This window comes from Taudactylus pleione, unplaced genomic scaffold (genome assembly GCF_031769625.1).
Source record: "Taudactylus pleione unplaced genomic scaffold, aTauple2 ptg002243l, whole genome shotgun sequence".
In the NCBI taxonomy this organism is placed as follows: Eukaryota; Metazoa; Chordata; class Amphibia; order Anura; family Myobatrachidae; genus Taudactylus; species Taudactylus pleione.
Window position 1 is genome coordinate 45,361 of NW_028286635.1, and position 12,799 is coordinate 58,159.

The 12,799-nt window shown below is 38.4% G+C and overlaps 1 protein-coding gene across 9 annotated transcripts in view; it reads left to right on the plus strand.

Annotated features, from left to right (window-relative positions):
* The window catches only part of LOC148431489 (uncharacterized), an 80,303-nt gene that overhangs the window by 45,354 nt on the left and 22,150 nt on the right, over window positions 1–12,799 (plus strand). The gene's annotated exons all lie outside the window — the stretch shown is intronic.

Genomic DNA, 12,799 nt, shown 5'->3' on the forward strand with positions numbered 1-12,799 from the left:
ACTCTCTCCTTAGTTCAGCCATATCCAGGCCGGCAAACTCGTCCTCAGACTCCACAGCCTCACCGCCATCTTCATCATCAGTAAAGTCTGACAACTGCTCCGACTCATCGCCAGACATCCCCTCCATCAGGTCCTGGGCGTCCGGGCAGAGAAGCCCCTCCTCACCCTCCAGGCTGGTAAGCACCACCGCGCTCCCCTGAGTTACTCCACTCAGGGGACCAGATCCCGAGGGTTTGGGGCCCTCTCCAGGTTCCTCCACCTGGATAGCCCGGCTGGGCTCACTGCCGACCTCGCTGGGGGTGAGCTGGGTAAGCAGCACCACAGCTCGCTTTAGGCCTAACTCATCAGGCCCTCCACCAGGCCCAGAAGCCTGGGGGCCACCTCCAACATCCTCCGGAGAGGACTCCATCCCTCCTGGGGAGGGGAACAAAATAGAGTCCCTGGCTTCACAGATCTTCCACAAGGCCTAAGAGCAAAAAATACACGTCCTGCTCCTAGGGCTTCAATCACATTCTGTGAAACTTTGAGCTGTGTGTGTTTGCTACAAGAGGAGATATCACAAAGAATGCGCTTTTGTTGTTTTCATTGGTTTCACTGCATTTTGGCCTAAAACGAGCATTTGCTGTTTTCTCTTCAATGCAACATGGTACAAAAACCATTTCACATCACATATGTGGGTCTTGGTCTTCAACACATTCTGTGAAATTTTGAGCTGTCTGTGTTTGCTACAAGAGGAGATATAACAAATATGCTCTTTTGCTGTTTTCATTGGTTTGAATGCATTTTGGCCTAAAACGAGCATTTGCTGTTTTCTCTTAAATGCAACATGGTAGAAAAACCATTTCACGTCACATTTGTGGGTCTTGGTCTTCAACACATTCTGTGAAATTTTGAGCTGTCTGTGCTTGCTACAAGAGGAGATATCACAAAGTTTGCGCTTTTGTTGTTTCCATTGGTTTCAATGCATTTTGGCCTAAAATGAGCTTTTAATGTTTTCTCTTAAACACAACAAGGGAGAAAAACCATTTCACATCACATTTGTGGGTCTTGGTCTTCAACACATTCTGTGAAATTTTGAGCTGTCTTTTTGCTTTAAGAGGAGATATCACAAAGTATGCACTTTTGTTGTTTCCATAGGTTTCCGAGCATTTTGGCCTAAAATGAGCATTTGCTGTTTTCTCATAAACACAACATGGGAGACCATCATTTCACAAAACATTTGTGGGTCTTGGTCTTCAACACATTCTGTGAAATGTTGAGCTGTCTGTGTTTGCTACAAGAGATGATATCACAAAGTATGCGCTTTTGTTGTTTCCATTGGTTTCCATGCATTTTGGCCTAAAATGAGCATTTGCTGTTTTCTCTTTTAACGCAACTTGGGAGAAAAACCATTTCACATCACTTTTGTGGGTCTTGTTCTTCAACACATTCTGTGATATTTTGACCTGTCTGTGTTTGCTACAAGAGGAGATTTCACAAAGTATGCGCTTTTGTTGTTTCCATTGGTTCAATGCATTTTGGCCTAAAACGAGCATTTGCTGTTTTAACTTAAACGCAACATGGGAGAAAAACCATTTCATATCACATTTGGGGGTCTTGGTCTTCCACACATTCTGTGAAATTTTGAGCTGTCTGTGTTTGCTACAAGAGGAGATATAACAAAGTATGCGCTTTTGTTGTTTTCATTGGTTTCAATGCATTTTGGCCTAAAACGAGCATTTGCTGTTTTCTCTTAAATGCAACATGGTAGAAAAACCATTTCACATCACATATGTGGGTCTTGGTCTTCAACACATTCTGTGAAATTTTGAGCTGTCTGTGTTTGTTACAAGAGGAGATATCACAAATATGCCCTTTTGCTGTTTCCATTGGTTTCAATGCATTTTGGCCTAAAACGAGCATTTGCTGTTTTCTCTTAAATGCAACATGTTAGAAAAACCATTTCACATCACATTTGAGGGTCTTGGTCTTCAACACATTCTGTGAAACTTTGAGCTGTCTGTGTTTGCTACAAGAGGAGATATCACAAAGTATGCGCTTTTGTTGTTTTCATTGGTTTGAATGCATTTTGGCCTAAAACGAGCATTTGCTGTTTTCTCTTAAATCCAACATGGTAGAAAAACCATTTCACATCACATTTGTGGGTCTTGGTCTTCAACACATTCTGTGAAATTTTGAGCTGTCTGTGTTTGCTACAAGAGGATATATCACAAAGTATGCGCTTTTGCTGTTTCCATTGGTTTCAATGCATTTTGGCCTAAAACGAGCATTTGCTGTTTTCTCTTAAATGCAATGTGGGAGAAAAACCATTTCACATCACATTTGTGGGTCTTTGTCTGAAACACATTCTGTGAAATTTTGAGCTGTCTGTGTTTGCTACAAGAGGAGATATCACAAAGCATGCGTTTTTTTTGTTTCCATTGGTTTCAATGCATTTTGGCCTAAAACGAGCATTTGCTGTTTTCTCTTTAAGGCAATGTGGGAGAAAAACCATTTCACATCACATTTGTGGGTCTTGGTCTTCAACACATTCTGTGAAATTTTGAGCTGTCTGTGTTTGCTACAAGAGGAGATATCACAAAGTATGAGCTTTTGTTGTTTCAATTGGTTTCAATGCATTTTGGCCTAAAACGAGCATTTGCTGTTTTCTCTTAAACGCAACATGGGAGAAAAACCATTTCACATCACATTGGTGGGTCTTGGTCTTCAACACTTTCTGTGAAATGTTGAGCTGTCAGTGTTTGCTACAAGAGTAGATATCACAAAGTATGCGCTTTGTTGTTTCCATTGGTTTCAATGCATTATGGCCAAAAACGAGCATTTGCAGCTTTCTCTTAAACGCAACATGGTAGAAAAACCATTTCAAATCACATATGTGGGTCTTGGTCTTCAACACATTCTGTGAAATTTTGAGCTGTCTGTGTTTGCTACAAGAGGAGATATCACAAAGTATGCACTTTTGTTGTTTTCATTGGTTTGAATGCATTTTGGCCTAAAACGAGCATTTGCTGTTTTCTCTTAAATGCAATGTTGGAGAAAAACCATTTCACATCACATTGGTGGGTCTTGGTCTTCAACACATTCTGTGAAATGTTGAGCTGTCAGTGTTTGCTACAAGAGGAGATATCACAAAGTTTGCGCTTTTGTTGTTTCCATTGGTTTCAATGCATTTTGGCCTAAAATGAGCTTTTAATGTTTTCTCTTAAACACAACAAGGGAGAAAAACCATTTCACATCACATTTGTGGGTCTTGGTCTTCAACACATTCTGTGAAATTTTGATCTGTCTGTGTTTGCTACAAGAGCAGATATCACAAAGTATGCACTTTTGTTGTTTCCATAGGTTTCCGAGCATTTTGGCCTAAAATGAGCATTTGCTGTTTTCTATTAATTGCAATGTGGGAGAAAAACCATTTCACATCACATTTCTGGGTCTTGGTCTTCAACACATTCTGGGAAATTTTGAGCTGTCTGTGTTTGCTACAAGAGGAGCTATCACAAAGTATGCACTTTTGTTGTTTCCATTGGTTTCAATGCATTTTGGCCAAAAACGAGCATTTGCTGTTTTCTCATAAACACAACATGGGAGACCATCATTTCACATCACATATGTGGGTCTTGGTCTTCAACACATTCTGTGAAATGTTGAGCTGTCTGTGTTTGCTACAAGAGATGATATCACAAAGTATGCGCTTTTGTTGTTTCCATTGGTTTCCATGCATTTTGGCCTAAAATGAGCATTTGCTGTTTTCTCTTTTAACGCAACTTGGGAGAAAAACCATTTCACATCACTTTTGTGGGTCTTGTTCTTCAACACATTCTGTGATATTTTGACCTGTCTGTGTTTGCTACAAGAGGAGATTTCACAAAGTATGCGCTTTTGTTGTTTCCATTGGTTCAATGCATTTTGGCCTAAAACGAGCATTTGCTGTTTTAACTTAAACGCAACATGGGAGAAAAACCATTTCACATCACATTTGTGGGTCTTGGTCTCCAACACATTCTGTGAAATTTTGAGCTGTCTTTTTGCTTTAAGAGGAGATATCACAAAGTATGCGCTTTTGTTGTTTCCATTGGTTTCCACACATTTTGGCCTTAATCAAGCATTTGCTGTTTTAACTTAAACGCAACGTGGGAGAAAAACCATTTCACATCACATTTGTGGGTCTTGGTCTTCAACACATTCTGTGAAATTTTGAGCTGTCTGTGTTTGCTACAAGAGGAGATATCACAATGTATGCGCTTTTGTTGTTTCAATAGGTTTCCGAGCATTTTGGCCTAAAATGAGCATTTGCTGTTTTCTATTAATCGCAATGTGGGAGAAAAACCATTTCACATCACATTTATGGGTCTTGGTCTTCAACACATTCTCGGAAATTTTGAGCTGTCTGTGTTTGCTACAAGAGGAGCTATCACAAAGTATGCGCTTTGTTGTTTCCATTGGTTTCCACGCAATTTGCCCTAAAACGAGCATTTGCTGTTTTCTCTTAAATGCAACATGGGAGAAAAACCATTTCACATAACATTTGTTGGTCTTTGTCTTCAACACATTCTGTGAAATTTTGAGCTGTCTGTGTTTGCTACAAGAGGAGATATCACAAAGTATGCTCTTTTGTTGTTTCCATTGGTTTCAAAGCATTTTGGCCTAAAACGAGCATTTGCTGTTTTCTCTTAAACGGAACATGTGAGAAAAACCATTTCACATCATATTTGGGGGTCTTGGTCTTCAACACATTCTGTGAAATTTTGAGCTGCCTGTGTTTGCTACAAGAGGAGATATCACAAAGTATGCGCTTTTGTTGTTTCCATTGGTTTCAATGCATTTTGGCCTAAAATGAGCTTTTGATGTTTTCTCTTAAACACAACAAGGGAGAAAAACCATTTCACATCACATTTGTTGGTCTTGGTCTTAAACACATTCTGTGAAATTTTGATCTGTCTGTGTTTGCTACAAGAGGAGATATCACAAAGTATGCACTTTTGTTGTTTCCTTAGGTTTCCGAGCATTTTGGCCTAAAATGAGCATTTGCTGTTTTCTATTAATCGCAATGTGGGAGAAAAACCATTTCACATCACATTTATGGGTCTTGGTCTGAAACACATTCTCGGAAATTTTGAGCTGTCTGTGTTTGCTACAAGAGGAGCTATCACAAAGTATGCGCTTTTGTTGTTTCCATTGGTTTCAATGCATTTTGGCCTGAAACGATCATTTGCTGTTTTCTCATAAACACAACATGGGAGACCATCATTTCACAAAACATTTGTGGGTCTTGGTCTTCAACACATTCTGTGAAATGTTGAGCTGTCCGTGTTTACTACAAGAGATGATATCACAAAGTATGCGCTTTTGTTGTTTCCATTGGTTTCAATGCATTATGGCCTAAAACAAGCATTTCCTGTTTTCTCTTAAATGCAACATGGGAGAAAAACCATTTCACATCACATTTGTGGGTCTTGGTCTTCAACACATTCTGTGAAATGTTGAGCTGTCTGTGTTTGCTACAAGAGATGATTTCACAAAGTATGCGCTTTTGTTGTTTCCATTGGTTTCAATGCATTTTGGCCTAAAACAAGCATTTGGTGTTTTCTCTTAAATGCAACATGGGAGAAAAACAATTTCACATAACATTTGTGGGTCTTGGTCTTCAACACATTCTGTGAAATTTTGAGCTGTCTGTGTTTGCTACAAGAGGAGATATCACAAAGTATGCGCTTTTGTTGTTTCCATTGGTTTCCACACATTTTGGCCTAAAACAAGCATTTGCTGTTTTCTCTTAAACGCAACGTGGGAGAAAAACCATTTCACATCACATTTGTGGGTCTTGGTCTTCAACACATTCTGTGAAATTTTGAGCTGTCTGTGTTTGCTACAAGAGGAGATATCACAAAGTATGAGCTTTTGTTGTTTCAATTGGTTTCAATGCATTTTGGCCTAAAACGAGCATTTGCTGTTTTCTCTTAAACGCAACATGGGAGAAAAACCATTTCATATCACATTTGGGGGTCTTGGTCTTCCACACATTCTGTGAAAATTTGAGCTGTCTGTGTTTGCTACAAGAGGAGATATCACAAATATGCGCTTTTGCTGTTTCCATTGGTTTGAATGCATTTTGGCCTAAAACGAGCATTTGCTGTTTTCTCTTAAATGCAACATGTTAGAAAAACCATTTCACGTCACATTTGTGGGTCTTGGTCTTCAACACATTCTGTGAAACTTTGAGCTGTGTGTGTTTGCTACAAGAGGAGATATCACAAACTATGCGCTTTTGTTGTTTTCATTGGTTTGAATGCATTTTGGCCTAAAACGAGCATTTGCTGTTTTCTCTTAAATCCAACATGGTAGAAAAACCAATTCACATCACATTTGTGGGTCTTGGTCTGAAACACATTCTGTGAAATTTTGAGCTGTCTGTGTTTGCTACAAGAGGAGATATCACAAAGTATGCACTTTTGTTGATTCCATAGGTTTCCGAGCATTTTGGCCTAAAATGAGCATTTGTTGTTTTCTATTAAACACAATGTGGGAGAAAAACCATTTCACATCACCTTTATGGGTCTTGGTCTTCAACACATTCTTTGAAATTTTGAGCTGTCTGTGTTTGCTACAAGAGGAGATATCACAAAGTATGTGCTTCTGTTGTTTTCATTGGTTTCAATGCATTTGGGCCAAAAACGAGCATTTGCTGTTTTCTCTTAAACGCAACATGGGAGAAAAACCATTTCACATCACATTTCTGGGTCTTGGTCTACAACACATTCTGGGAAATTTTGAGCTGTCTGTGATTGCTACAAGAGGAGATATCACAAAGAATGCGCTTTTGTTGTTTTCATTGGTTTCACTGCATTTTGGCCTAAAACGAGCATTTGCTGTTTTCTCTTAAATGCAACATGGTAGAAAAACCATTTCACATCACATATGTGGGTCTTGGTCTTCAACACATTCTGTGAAATTTTGAGCTGTCTGTGTTTGCTACAAGAGGAGATATAACAAATATGCGCTTTTGCTGTTTCCATTGGTTTCAATGCATTTGGGCCTAAAATGAGCATTTGCTGTTTTCTCTTAAATGCAACATGGTAGAAAAACCTTTTCACATCACATTTGTGGGTCTTGGTCTTCAACACATTCTGGGAAATTTTGATCTGTCTGTGTTTGCTACAAGAGCAGATATCACAAAGTATGCACTTTTGTTGTTTCCATAGGTTTCCGAGCATTTTGGCCTAAAATGAGCATTTGCTGTTTTCTATTAATCGCAATGTGGGAGAAAAACCATTTCACATCACATTTATGGGTCTTGGTCTTCAACACATTCTCGGAAATTTTGAGCTGTCTGTGTTTGCTACAAGAGGAGATATCACAAAGTATGCGCTTTGTTGTTTCCATTGGTTTCCATGCAATTTGGCCTAAAACGAGCATTTGCTGTTTTCTCTTAAATGCAACATGGGAGAAAAACCATTTCACATCACATTTGTTGGTCTTGGTCTTCAACACATTCTGTGAAATTTTGAGCTGTCTGTGTTTGCTACAAGAGGAGATATCACAAAGTATGTGCTTTTGTTGTTTCCATTGGTTTCAATGCATTTTGGCCTAAAACGAGCATTTGCTGTTTTCTATTAAACGCAACATGGGAGAAAAAACATTTCACATAACATTTGTGGGTCTTGGTCTTCAACACATTCTGTGAAATTTTAAGCTGTCTGTGTTTGCTACAAGAGGAGATATCACAAAGTATGCACTTTTGTTGTTTCCATTGGTTTCAATGCATTTTGGCCTAAAACGAGCATTTGGTGTTTTCTCTTAAACGCAACATGGGAGAAAAACCATTTCACATAACATTTGTGGGTCTTGGTCTGCAACACATTCTGTGAAATTTTGAGCTGTCTGTGTTTGCTACAAGAGGAGATATCACAAAGTTTGCCCTTTTGTTGTTTCCATTGGTTTCAATGCATTTTGGCCTAAAACGAGCATTTGCTGTTTTCTCTTCAATGCAAAATGGGAGAAAAACCATTTCACATCACATTTTTGGGTCTTGGTCTTCAACACATTCTGTGAAATATTTGAGCTGTCTGTGTTTGCTACAAGAGGAGATATTACAAAGTACGTGATTTTGTTGTTTCCATTGGTTTCAATTAATTTTGGCCTAAAACAAGCATTTGCTGTTTTCTCTTAAATGCAACATGGGAGAAAAACCATTTCACATCACATTAGTGGGTCTTGGTCTTCAACACATTCTGTGAAATTTTGAGCTGTCTTTTTGCTATAAGAGGAGATATCACAAAGTATGCGCTTTTGTTGTTTCCATTGGTTTCCACACATTTTGGCCTAAAACGAGCATTTGCTGTTTTCTCTTAAACGCAACGTGGGAGAAAAACCATTTCACATCACATTTGTGGGTCTTGGTCTTCAACACATTCTTTGAAATTTTGAGCTGTCTGTGTTTGCTACAAGAGGAGATATCACAAAGTATGTGCTTCTGTTGTTTTCATTGGTTTCAATGCATTTGGGCCAAAAACGAGCATTTGCTGTTTTCTCTTAAACGCAACATGGGAGAAAAACCATTTCACATCACATTTCTGGGTCTTGGTCTTCAACACATTCTGGGAAATTTTGAGCTGTCTGTGATTGCTACAAGAGGAGATATCACAAAGAATGCGCTTTTGTTGTTTTCATTGGTTTCACTGCATTTTGGCCTAAAACGAGCATTTGCTGTTTTCTCTTAAATGCAACATGGTAGAAAAACCATTTCACATCACATATGTGGGTCTTGGTCTTCAACACATTCTGTGAAATTTTGAGCTGTCTGTGTTTGCTACAAGAGGAGATATAACAAATATGCGCTTTTGCTGTTTCCATTGGTTTCAATGCATTTGGGCCTAAAATGAGCATTTGCTGTTTTCTCTTAAATGCAACATGGTAAAAAAACCTTTTCACATCACATTTGTGGGTCTTGGTCTTCAACACATTCTGGGAAATTTTGATCTGTCTGTGTTTGCTACAAGAGCAGATATCACAAAGTATGCACTTTTGTTGTTTCCATAGGTTTCCGAGCATTTTGGCCTAAAATGAGCATTTGCTGTTTTCTATTAATCGCAATGTGGGAGAAAAACCATTTCACATCACATTTATGGGTCTTGGTCTTCAACACATTCTCGGAAATTTTGAGCTGTCTGTGTTTGCTACAAGAGGAGATATCACAAAGTATGCGCTTTGTTGTTTCCATTGGTTTCCATGCAATTTGGCCTAAAACGAGCATTTGCTGTTTTCTCTTAAATGCAACATGGGAGAAAAACCATTTCACATCACATTTGTTGGTCTTGGTCTTCAACACATTCTGTGAAATTTTGAGCTGTCTGTGTTTGCTACAAGAGGAGATATCACAAAGTATGTGCTTTTGTTGTTTCCATTGGTTTCAATGCATTTTGGCCTAAAACGAGCATTTGCTGTTTTCTATTAAACGCAACATGGGAGAAAAAACATTTCACATAACATTTGTGGGTCTTGGTCTTCAACACATTCTGTGAAATTTTAAGCTGTCTGTGTTTGCTACAAGAGGAGATATCACAAAGTATGCACTTTTGTTGTTTCCATTGGTTTCAATGCATTTTGGCCTAAAACGAGCATTTGGTGTTTTCTCTTAAACGCAACATGGGAGAAAAACCATTTCACATCATATTTGTGGGTCTTGGCATTCAACACATTCTGTGAAATTTTGAGCTGTCTGTGTTTGCTACAAGAGGAGATATCACAAAGTATGAGCTTTTGTTGTTTCTATTGGTTTCAATGCATTTTGGCCTAAAACGAGCATTTGCTGTTTTCTCTTAAACGGAACATGGGAGAAAAACCATTTCACATCATATTTGGGGGTCTTGGTCTTCAACACATTCTGTGAAATTTTGAGCTGTCTGTGTTTGCTACAAGAGGAGATATCACAAAGTATGCGCTTTTGTTGTTTCCATTGGTTTCAATGCATTTTGGCCTAAAATGAGCTTTTGATGTTTTCTCTTAAACACAACAAGGGAGAAAAACGATTTCACATCACATTTGTTGGTCTTGGTCTTCAACACATTCTGTGAAATTTTGAGCTGTCTGTGTTTGCTACAAGAGGATATATCACAAAGTATGCGCTTTTGCTGTTTCCATTGGTTTCAATGCATTTTGGCCAAAAACGAGCATTTGCTGTTTTCTCTTAAATGCAACATGTTAGAAAAACCATTTCACATCACATTTGTGGGTCTTGGTCTGAAACACATTCTGTGAAATTTTGAGCTGTCTGTGTTTGCTACAAGAGGAGATATCACAAAGCATGCGTTTTTTTTGTTTCCATTGGTTTCAATGCATTTTGGCCTAAAACGAGCATTTGCTGTTTTCTCTTTAAAGCAATGTTGGTGAAAAACCATTTCACATCACATTTGAGGGTCTTGGTCTTCAACACATTCTGTGAAATTTTGAGCTGTCTATGTTTGCTACAAGAGGAGATATCACAAAGTATGAGCTTTTGTTGTTTCAATTGGTTTCAATGCATTTTGGCCAAAAACGAGCATTTGCTGTTTTCTCTTAAATGCAACTTGTTAGAAAAACCATTTCACGTCACATTTGTGGGTCTTGGTCTTCAACACATTCTGTGAAACTTTGAGCTGTGTGTGTTTGCTACAAGAGGAGATATCACAAACTATGCGCTTTTGTTGTTTTCATTGGTTTGAATGCATTTTGGCCTAAAACGAGCATTTGCTGTTTTCTCTTAAATCCAACATGGTAGAAAAACCATTTCACATCACATTTGTGGGTCTTGGTCTGAAACACATTCTGTGAAATTTTGAGCTGTCTGTGTTTGCTACAAGAGGAGATATCACAAAGTATGCACTTTTGTTGATTCCATAGGTTTCCGAGCATTTTGGCCTAAAATGAGCATTTGTTGTTTTCTATTAAACACAATGTGGGAGAAAAACCATTTCACATCACCTTTATGGGTCTTGGTCTTCAACACATTCTGGGAAATTTTGAGCTGTCTGTGTTTGCTACAAGAGGAGATATCACAAAGTATGTGCTTCTGTTGTTTTCTTTGGTTTCATTGCATTTGGGCCAAAAACGAGCATTTGCTGTTTTCTCTTAAACGCAACATGGGAGACCGTCATTTCACAAAACATTTGTGGGTCTTGGTTTTCAACACATTCTGTGAAATGTTGAGCTGTCTGTGTTTGCTACAAGAGATGATGTCACAAAGTATGCGCTTTTGTTGTTTCCATTGGTTTCAATGCATTTTGGCCTAAAACAAGCATTTGGTGTTTTCTCTTAAATGCAACATGGGAGAAAAACCATTTCACATCACATTTGTGGGTCTTGGTCTTCAACACATTCTGTGAAATTTTGAGCTGTCTGTGTTTGCTACAAGAAGAGATATCACAAAGTTTGCCCTTTTGTTGTTTCCATTGGTTTCAATGCATTTTGGCCTAAAACGAGCATTTGCTGTTTTCTCTTCAATGCAAAATGGGAGAAAAACCATTTCACATCACATTTTTGGGTCTTGGTCTTCAACACATTCTGTGAAATATTTGAGCTGTCTGTGTTTGCTACAAGAGGAGATATCACAAAGTACGTGATTTTGTTGTTTCCATTGGTTTCAATGAATTTTGGCCTAAAACAAGCATTTGCTGTTTTCTCTTAAATGCAACATGGGAGAAAAACCATTTCACATCACATTTGTGGGTCTTGGTCTTCAACACATTCTGTGAAATTTTGAGCTGTCTTTTTGCTATAAGAGGAGATATCACAAAGTATGCGCTTTTGTTGTTTCCATTGGTTTCCACGCATTTTGGCATAAAACGAGCATTTGCTGTTTTCTATTAATCGCAATGTGGGAGAAAAACCATTTCACATCACATTTATGGGTCTTGGTCTTCAACACATTCTCGGAAATTTTGAGCTGTCTGTGTTTGCTACAAGAGGAGATATCACAAAGTATGCGCTTTGTTGTTTCCATTGGTTTCCATGCAATTTGGCCTAAAACGAGCATTTGCTGTTTTCTATTAAACGCAACATGGGAGAAAAAACATTTCACATAACATTTGTGGGTCTTGGACTTCAACACATTCTGTGAAATTTTAAGCTGTCTGTGTTTGCTACAAGAGGAGATATCACAAAGTATGCACTTTTGTTGTTTCCATTGGTTTCAATGCATTTTGGCCTAAAACGAGCATTTGGTGTTTTCTCTTAAACGCAACATGGGAGAAAAACCATTTCACATAACATTTGTGGGTCTTGGTCTGCAACACATTCTGTGAAATTTTGAGCTGTCTGTGTTTGCTACAAGAGGAGATATCACAAAGTTTGCCCTTTTGTTGTTTCCATTGGTTTCAATGCATTTTGGCCTAAAACGAGCATTTGCTGTTTTCTCTTCAATGCAAAATGGGAGAAAAACCATTTCACATCACATTTTTGGGTCTTGGTCTTCAACACATTCTGTGAAATATTTGAGCTGTCTGTGTTTGCTACAAGAGGAGATATCACAAAGTACGTGATTTTGTTGTTTCCATTGGTTTCAATGAATTTTGGCCTAAAACAAGCATTTGCTGTTTTCTCTTAAATGCAACATGGGAGAAAAACCATTTCACATCACATTAGTGGGTCTTGGTCTTCAACACATTCTGTGAAATTTTGAGCTGTCTTTTTGCTATAAGAGGAGATATCACAAAGTATGCGCTTTTGTTGTTTCCATTGGTTTCCACACATTTTGGCCTAAAACGAGCATTTGCTGTTTTCTCTTAAACGCAACGTGGGAGAAAAACCATTTCACATCACATTTGTG